Here is a 9,968-nt window from a genome sequence, read left to right as displayed (position 1 = left end):
TTGGAAAGGTTATAAAACCACCAATTAATTTGGTATATTATTTAAAAAAAAGAATTGAAATGAAAGTAGATGATAGAAGGGTGGAAATAATAAAAAATGATATTAATACTAATTCCTTTTATACTTGGTTAGTAAATCCTCTCCCTTCATGGTCAGCGTAAGCGGATATCTTCACTATAGGTGTTACTTACTTGTATATTTAACTATCTGCACATGCCATCGTTAATATAACGCATGCTAACGTTAAATAAGGCGACAAGAAGTTAAAAGTAAAAATTTTCATTGAACTATATTAAGATTTTATATGCGCCGTAATATAGTCCACATTGGTTTATGGACTAAATAAAAAAAAATACAAAGATTTAGAGCGCGCCTGCATCCATAATTCTTGAATATTAGGGAAAGCAATTGTTATGACCCTTTTAATCTCATTTCTTCCTAATTCTTATTTTCAAAAATTACTAGAAGTATTAGACTTGAAGTTTCAACTTCCTCTTCCTTTGGCTTTAGTTAAGCATGAAAATTTTATTCCTTATTGATTGTAGTTAATATTTTCCGCCAAAAATAAAAACAACTGTGTAATAAGAATTTATTAACAAAATTATAATAAACTAATTAATAGTTCTTGTTTGACTAAAAAGCTAATTTTTTACTATGAAATAAACAGAATAATTTTAGTCACGATCACGGAAGATTGTAAAATTTTGTAAGGACAAATAACATCCAACCGGGAAGGCAAAATTAAAAAAACTAGACTCGGGAATTGAACCTTATAGAGAAAGCAAGAAAACTAGAGAAAAAATATCGAATCCGGTACTTGGTCTCGTAGGTGTCTACTATTGAATCCCGTTAAAGTAAAATTATTGCTCATCTCGGACCAAGCGTTGTAACAAAGATATCTTTAACGCCTTTCAGCCTATTAGCAATTTCATAGGTTCCAAAAAAACAGTTTATGATAATAATATTTACAAGATCAACAGGACACCTTTCAACTAAATTTATATAATATCAATAATAATTTTTTTTTAGCAAGAAAATAATGTTTCTATTAGAGAAACTTTACTTATCCTAAAATTTAAAGACACCCAAAAAAAAAAACAATTTTTCCTGGTCATGGTTAAAGATTTTTTTGATGTCTCAAAAGCGTACACCACAAAAACATCAGTAGTATTAAAGCAGATTAATTTAGTTACTTTAGTCATTGACTTTTACAGTTAGTATGGTTGGCTTCGCTCTTGTGTTATCTTATAGTTGCCTTATCTTAGTTTTGTCAGAGGATCTCTGTCAACAAAAATCGAATACCTTATTTTGTAAGATGACTTTTCTAAATTATGATGGGTTATACCTATAACATATAGCTATTAATTAGTTATTATCTCTTCCACCTATAAATAGATAAGAAGTAAAACTAAGAAAAAATTGCGTTCTTTTATGTATACACTTTCCTTTAGGTTAATATTTTAATATATTTAAAAGAAATACCCGAGTTCAGTTACAGAGCTTTTAAACCTTCCTGATATTTTCCGGTCGTGTGAGGATAAAGTTTGAAGATGAATAAGACTTAAACAGGAAATTTACCACCATCGGGCTGTGGGTTTCCATTTTACTCACAGCATAACAACTTTTTTGTGATAATAATTAAGCAGTAGCAATATTATGCTTGTAATTTTTTTAAATTAAGCGAGTAAAAACACATCTTTTGAGTATCCAACTTTGGCTAGCTTAATGCGGGATTAGATGAAATTCCTGTAATATTATTATTTACCTTAATTCCGAGATAGCAATAATTTACTGTATTATTTACTTTGCAGAAAACTTTTGCGCTGTAAGTTGCAAAGGTTTTCGGATCCTAATAAACTTTCTTCGGAGCTAACAGCGACGTTCTGATTTTTTTCGCTATGTATTTTTTTTATAAATATTTAATTGGATATTAACTTTAGATCTTTTTCCTTTCTTAACTCTATTATTCTTTTCATAGTAAAGTAAATTTTAATTGAATAACAATGAACTAACAAGCTCGTATAGTTGCAATAAGTTGTAAGAATGCCTTTTTAAAGCAGTTTAAAGTAAATCCTCTCTTGATTTCTAGTTAAAGTCGTGCTATCTATAATTTATTAAAGAAGAACTAACGAACGAGTGTTTTTAGCTTTAATTTTGGTTATTTATCTTTATAAATTTAATTTTGCTTTTTTTTGTTTCCGTCTACAGAGATTTGAGTGAACACAAACTGACTGCTTTAGTTAATTCTCCTTTCGAAAAACTCACAAAACTACTTATCTTGTAAGTTATTAACGTTTTTATTTATCTTTTAACAGCTTTTCCCTTATGTGAAGTTAGAGTTATCGCTTTTGTATATAGTACGTTTTCGTAAAAATAGGCGTACTGTGGTACACAATCTTTATGGTTTACCTTTTAGAGAATACTGACTTTACCACATCAAAGAAGCAAAGCGCAAAGAGACTTTTATAATCAGTAGGCCTATCCCTGGCACGTGTATGCTGTTATGCAACAATATTTACGTAAGGTAAAGCCGGTACTAATGCGCTCTCTGCCTCCACGTGGACATATTTATGCATAAAGTACAATGTTTATAACGGGCACCGGTAGTAAAAATGGGCCCCTTAGTTGGTGGCCTTTCAATCTCCCCCCCCCGGTGCAGTCGTTTATGTAGTAATAATTAAGATAAAAAAGTTGCTGACAAAAATCATTTAACCCTTCTGGACTTCACATCTCTTTTTCCTTGGGGTTAAGGCAGGTACTCCTATACAAGGACGGGTAGTTTCAACCAATTTTTTCCTAAATAAGTAAAAAGTTATTACTTATTATACTGGTAGTTTTAAAAGTAAAAAAGTTAGAAGTGTAAATTTATTAAAATAGAAGTATTATTTTCAAGTCGGTAAAAAAAATTTAGGTACCTTAACCATTAACTGTTTAAATTATTCCTTACCATTTAAAATATTGTTTGCTTAAAAGAATTGAAGAAAATAAGATAAACTCGATTGCTCCGAGTTTTTTTCATGTCTTCTTGCTCCGGATTACTTGTAAATTTTTAAAAAAATTATTTTGTAATGCCCAAACATATAAATAATAGTAATAAATCTATAAAACAATAACAATGGTATATAGTAATTATAAAATATTAATATAATGTTAAAAAATAAACAAAAGGTAATATATACTAAATTTATTAGCAGTGAGCTTTTAGAAGAATAGAAAAAAACCTCTTTCTTTAGGAGTTTCTGCGTGTACTTTTAGGGCTCTCCCCTCTAATCGGATTTCTTCCTTGGATTCTTCTCTGTTCAGAGGCCTTGTCAAACTGCAAAGATTGTAATAAATAGTTACCGATACGTGTTAGTTTACTGTAACAATAAGCTCAGTCCAAGACTTTAGCTCGTAAACTTTACTTCCCTCACGCCTTTATAAGAAAAACTGTTCTTGGTCTAAACAGAGTCTTAACAAACAACCAACTTACTGCCATCGAGGGCGACTTGTTTCAGGGACTTGTCTCCTTGGAAGAAATGTAAAGTTTGTAAAATTGCCTTAAACAAGTGAAGTAAAATAATTGTAGTAGTGCGCAGAGAGTTTCAGATTAAGATTTTTTTATCTTGTTATATATGCACGTCTACAGATATCTCGACTATAATAAAGTTAACTTCATTGCTAACGGTGCATCTACTGATCTTCTAGCTTTAACGTTATTTTAAGTTCCTCCAGTTCCTATAATTTTCGAGGACTTAACTGGTGCCATAGCACTATAAATTTACCTGCAAGTGAAGAATATTTATAATTTTAAAAGAAACTTTATGGAAAAGTCAAAAATACTAGAGCTCGCTCCCGACGCCTGTAATCAAGTTTTTAAGTTTGGTTAATTGTAAGCCGTTTTGATGTACAAAATGCCTTTCATCTATTTAAACTTTTTTTGGTAGAAAACACTTTCTAGACGGTTACTTTAGTTGTTGCACACTTGTTTATTATCAAAAAAAACTTAACATTAGTGGAGAAAGCGTGCAGTGTTTATGCGGAAGAGATTTTCACCAGTTCACACAATTTAATAAAAACTAGTGTAACTCGAGTGGTGTGACTGTCGGTGCTAAGGATGCTAGCCAGAAAGCGGAACCAGTTTACTGACTCACGCCTGCCAACCAGAGTGACTAGGGAGACCACTAGCAATACAACAACATCAAGCAGAATTTATACTGTAGAATTCTTTTGATCGGTCATATATTAATAATTTTTGCCCTTCATTATAGGCACATTTTATATTAAATAACTATTTATAGTTTTCACAAAGTGAAATGAATTAATAAATACTTTACAAGTTTACGGTTTAGGGTTTTTTTTTGGGTTAGGATTGAGTTAGGATTGGGTTTAGAGAGCTTTTGCTATGTTACTATGTAGCATCATGAGCTTGTTAGTTAGATGGTAAAGTGGTTTGAGGCACTTCTTGGCACATAAACTATCTTAAAATTTATCAAATTACAGATTATCTAACAGAATGCATTTTACACTTAAAAACACAAAGGGATAAAATACTCCATAACATTGGGAACCATTGGAAGCTAACGTACTCTCGAGTAAAAACTTAGAAATGTAAAGTTATTTCTCATCCAAATACAGCTATTTGGTGCGAAATCTTTACTTTGAAAAGTTCATAAATTTTTATATTTTTTTTTGCACATATATTTATATTAAAGAAAGTAAAAAGATATTTTCTGAAAAGTAAGTGAATGCAGCGCCCCCACCTCGCGTATGCTTCATGAAGCGAGTCTATATTAAACCTATTAATCACCTGGAAAAAAGATGTTTGTCCATGCTGGGATTTATTGAGATCTCTACATCCCGGTCATCGAGAAAGGCTTGCGCACGCAAGGCATTACATCCTCCCCTATGGCCCGGATGCGAACAAAGCATACTTTCAATAGGGGTGCAGAAGCGACCTTTTGTAAGATATTGGTGCATATACTGAGGTGTAATTGACAACAGCTGTTGGCTTTGAAGACGGTTACCATCCTTAAGCTAAAGCAAAGGAGTTTCGAAAGAAAAACCGCTTTGGACCAGGTCTTCGACAAAGTACAAGTTTCTGTCTTCCGGCCCCTCGATGCGCTAAATATGCAGTGCACAAAAGCACGCAAAAATGCGGCCAATTATATACTGTCAACTATTTTATGACGGCAAATATTACCTGTCAACACCTTCGACCTCCTATTAAACGGCGCTGCAAACACTTAGAATCCACTCCTTTTAATGTAACTCCGATAATATCGTACGTCGCTTGCTTGCCCACGAAGACGACTTCTCGGCAACCGCAATAAACACTTTGATGACAAGCCCGTCAACAGTGTTTGTGACAGTTAGGGGACTTATAATCGTTTGCAACTTTAGTTGGAGGCCATAAGCCTCCGCCATATGCAGATTCGGTCCTGGAACCCAGATGTCGTTTTACGCAAAAAACATGAAGTGTAGAAATTGCTCTCGAGACTCCTCTTTTTCCAGTGTCTCGTTCAAGTTTTGCTACTCTTAAAGTACACCCAGGACCGCTTCGATAGGAGCGGTAAAGGCGGAGATATTCTGTTAGACGTAGGTGACTACACCTGCGCATTACTACTATTTGAGTCAAAGTTGGGCCCTATCCTAGAAACTAATGATGACGCGTCTCCATCTGGCAGTTACACTACCTATTCTAAAAGACGGCGACTTCGTAACAGAAAATAACGCAGACAAAGCGACACTTTTTACTGGTACCTCGCTGCTCTTTATAAACCACTTGTTTCGTTAGTTGCAGATGAAGTGCTTTTATAGTCGCACTTCCTCCCTAATGCTGAAGAGTAGCTTGAGTCAATCAACATTGTGAAATTAAGGAAATTATTAAAGCTCTACTAATACCGAAGGCATCCGGCTCCCACGATATATCATTCATTAATGTGATATTAAAGCAAATTTTAATGGGACGATGAATCATCCATGCTGCCTCGCAAACTCGACGGTGAACTTCATTTTTTTTCGTTGCGCTGAGGACGACTACTGGTTTGATGCTCTCGAAGACACCGCGATCAGCCTCTCCTCCTAGCAAATAAAATTCTATTAGTCTCTTGTCAGCCGTTGGCAGAGTAACTGAAACCGTCCCGCTCAAGAGTGTTTACTGAAGGGAATCATACCCTGCCAGAGTTTTAATTTAGATATCGACAAGAGATTTCCAAAACGCAACAGCTCCTGCGCCTGACGGAATAGATGTCTCCTGCCTTCAGTTTTAAGAAGGTGACAGGCTCCGTCCTTTTTGTCATCAAAAAAGCGTTCGACCAAGTTTCGCAGAAGGGCTTTTTTCGCAGTTTGCGTGCCATAACCCCCCCCCCCCCCCCCCCCCCCCTCCCCCCTACTAATTTTAAACGTGACCAAATCCTAAAGGGACCCATTTTAACGCATCTTAAGGCAATGCGCACTCATCCTTAAACTAATTAAACTGCAAGTATCCCGTAAGGATCTCTTCTATCCTACGACGCGTCACAGTCCGACAATCCCACAATCGGAGGGCCTTATATATACGGCGAATACGGCACTTTAATCCTCGTTAAAGTCGCCTTCCTTAATGGGCCAGCATATGTAGTACTATTCATTAACGTCTCCAACTGATGTTGTCAATGGGATATTACTATGAATGCGGAAAAAAACAAAACCCTTTTTATCATAAAGCACATTGCACCACCGTTGCTGAACTTTTAAGGGAGGGTAATCATTGGTTGCTCACAAATGGTATACTTGGGGTGATTGATATAAGCTCTCGTAGCGGCCACACATATATTCGGCCGCCACGAAGGTTAATGCGATGTCCTGCATAATATGCGACGCTTGTATGGAGTACGACTAATTATCACATTTATGTCTGCTGCCTGGACCCTACGACTCTCAGGCAGTGACCTCTTCTTTTCAAGTGACACAAAATAAGCTGCTACTCTTCATGACGGCGCTCCGCTATTCCTTTCATAAATGCCTTGCATTAAGATTTCCAGGTTGTGTAATTGGCCCCCGTTTTTTGACGAAATACCACTACCAATTACAAACTGCCTCAGAACAGCAATCGGATACTAGCAGAGGAGCTCAAATACTAATAAGACGAGGCACAATTTAAGTTAAAATTACGAATGAACTTAAAACTTGGTCAAGCTAGTGGATCTCTCTCTTCAGATCACTTCCTAATGCCTTACAATATTATTTTGAGGTGTCTAGCCCTCTAATTTCATAGGGAGATATATTGTCGTTAAAGATTGTTTCCATGCTTAGCATTCTTTTATTAAATATAGAATAACTTTTCAACAACATATTGGATTACTTGAAAATTTATATATTATTTTTTTAAGTTTAGCTACATTTTGTTAATACGTGATCTTAAATTGGTTTTATATCTGAAAAGATATAATCTTGTAAAGTTGAGAGATTATAAAAACAATTTTGCATGTCAGTCTCGGATTTACCAGAGGCGGCTGGGAGAGTCATTCGAACGGGGCCATCCGGCGGAACTTTCTTAGCATCCAAGCTAGCATGGACGACAACGCCGCCCCGTCGGGTTAGGGAAGTATAAAAGAGTAAATTTTTAAATAATTTTTTTACCTTTTTTTCCGTTCTAAATTAGTAGAACAAGTTAGTTAGCCGCATTTCCAGGTGCTAGTTAGTTAGTTTCGTTCTACTTAAGTACACTTCTTTCCAAGGTGAAACAACTGACTTACAACTGGTCGAAACTAGTTATCGATTCAGCTAGAAGTAATCTTTTGGTTTTTAATCTAGTTATATCGACTCAATTTGGAGCATAGGCTCTTAATTTATTGGTAAAATACTCTAATGATAGTAATAAAATGTAGTTCATATCTTCAAGAGCTAAGTATTGTAGTTTATGTGGTAAAACATCAAACTTCTAATTTGAGGAAACTAGTTCAAACATGGTCGATACAAATGTAAGAAACGTGCAAATAAGCGTGGACTTTTGCTACTGGAATTAAGCTAACCCTTTTGATCATGCATGCTAATTTTCTTACATAACAGTAGGAAGGTGAAGAAACGAGTAATAGCTTCTTAAAAGGTTCTAATCAGGTAAAAGATCTGATGGTTCGGCCTATAACTAGTATTCCGCTTCAAGGTGAAAGAATTGTGATGCCATTGAAACAAAGGCCATAAATGTAGCAGCTGCAGTTAAATATTGACCATAGACTAAAGTCTGACCATGTTAAAAGGGATTTTAATACAAGCAGTTATTTATCAATTGATTATCAGGCTGAACTAACACCGATGCCAGCAGTCGGGGTTATTGAGAGCTCAATTTATTTCTCAAAATAGTGTTAAACGGACTAAAACGGTTGAATTGAGAAATGAAATTCCATCAAAATATTAGGAACTCCGTAAGCTAAAGTACCAAACATATTTTAAGACGCTTAGATAATATAAGCCTAGCCTTCAAAGCTGATAGATGGATGTACTAATTCCTCAATCTGTCTACAAACAGGTATTATGGCAACGTAGAGTGGAAAAAACAACTTCTAGAGGAGTTCTTTCACTAAAGCCTTTTAATTTGACGGCACGCGTGTCACCTTATCAATTAGTTTAATAAAATGTGCATGGCTGTTAAAAAAAAATTTGTGCTTCGTCGTAACAAACTTCCTCAACAGACTACTTACAAAAGTAGACTCAAAAAAGTTATCATGGCCTTAGTTAATTGAGCTAAAGATGTGAAACTCGAATATAAGACAAATATAAACTTTTGTATCGAATAAATCTTTGCAATAAGCTTTTGAAGTAGGCATATAAAGTAAACAAGAATTGAAACGTCTTGATGGATGTCAACCTCTACAATGGCTCATTGTCGCCACTTTGAGCTTAACAGTCAAGAAAAAGGATCAAACTCAATCTTGGCTAATAGATCTGAAGAAGTCGTAACAGGGAACCTTAGAAGCACCTGAGGTTGGAAGATAATGGAACTAAGTTGAAGGAAAATATTAACCTTTTACAAGGTTAAGTTGGTTCGATACCATCAGTTTCCTACAGTTTACAACTTCACATACATGACTAGTAAAAGTACTTTTTTTTTCGTTAATTAAGGACTCTGAAAACGCGTATAAAGAGTTTAGAAATGTAGATCCATTCTCGAGGTTGCTATTTCGCCTCCTTAACTTTGCTGTAACTGAAGATAACCTGTTCGGGGCCCATTGTCCACGATTGGCAGCTACACTATGTTGACATCCAAGTGGGATGGTTCAACCGTTAGCTTCGCGCTTTCGGTAAGTTTTGGACACTCGCACACGAAAAAGATCGTGCCTATATCAATAAGTGAGCGAACACGTTGGCTTTAGTAAATAGTTGCGAACGAAAGCTTCAGTTAACCTCTTTCAAATCCTAAGTGATACGTAAGTAATATTATTTGCATAATACCTAGATGCCTAATATTGAAAGCTAATAAGGTCATGTATAGTATATACTTCCGGACAAAATATGTAGTAGTAACAGTGCTAGTATTGTGCTAGTATCCTAGTCTGAGTTAGTTGCTAGTATATAGTACTGTTTAGTTGAAGCAATTTGACCACGGTGATGCTCCCTGTCACCTATTACACAATAGCCTTGACTCCCTTAGATGTAATACAGGACTAAATTATGATCCATCCTCCATGATATAGGGTCCCGTCCGAGAAATTACTTTTCCCAGTCAGATATAGAAAAATTTACATTACATACTTTTTCGAAAACTTAAATAAGTCGATGGGACGGTCTGTCAAAACGGGTTTGATTAACTTTTTTCACATTAAGACCAGCAGAATACAATGCTCTCGATATGGTGGATCTTGAAACTGGTTTATCTAATTTTATTTCTGTTTTTGAAGCTTTCTGTGCAAATTCTATGGCGCTCAATGTCACTTGTCGTACAAGTCGAGCTATATTCTTGTTTTCCAAGGTCTTTGAAAGCCCAGTTTCATTGCAAGGGCAACTCTTGG

The 9,968-nt window shown here is 35.3% G+C and overlaps 1 long non-coding RNA gene across 2 annotated transcripts; it reads right to left on the bottom strand.

Moving 5' to 3' along the window:
* Positions 1 to 2,210: 2,210 nt before the first annotated feature.
* Positions 2,211 to 4,012, bottom strand: LOC135119481 (uncharacterized). Of its 2 annotated transcripts, none has more exons than XR_010278236.1 (7): positions 3,823 to 4,012; positions 3,473 to 3,764; positions 3,343 to 3,415; positions 3,222 to 3,295; positions 2,948 to 3,038; positions 2,410 to 2,796; positions 2,211 to 2,345 (listed from the first exon to the last, which is right to left on the bottom strand). It is a non-coding gene; the product is annotated as an uncharacterized LOC135119481 (long non-coding RNA). The 2 variants fall into 2 exon arrangements; XR_010278237.1 differs by having other exon boundaries at positions 3,222 to 3,290.
* Positions 4,013 to 9,968: the final 5,956 nt, after the last annotated feature.

The sequence above is a fragment of the Zophobas morio genome, unplaced genomic scaffold (assembly GCF_036711695.1).
Source record: "Zophobas morio isolate AGI-343-1 ecotype UQ-CSIRO unplaced genomic scaffold, CSIRO_AGI_Zmor_V1 ptg000266l, whole genome shotgun sequence".
NCBI lineage: Eukaryota > Metazoa > Arthropoda > Insecta > Coleoptera > Tenebrionidae > Zophobas > Zophobas morio.
This window is presented reverse-complemented; position numbering and strand designations above follow the sequence as displayed.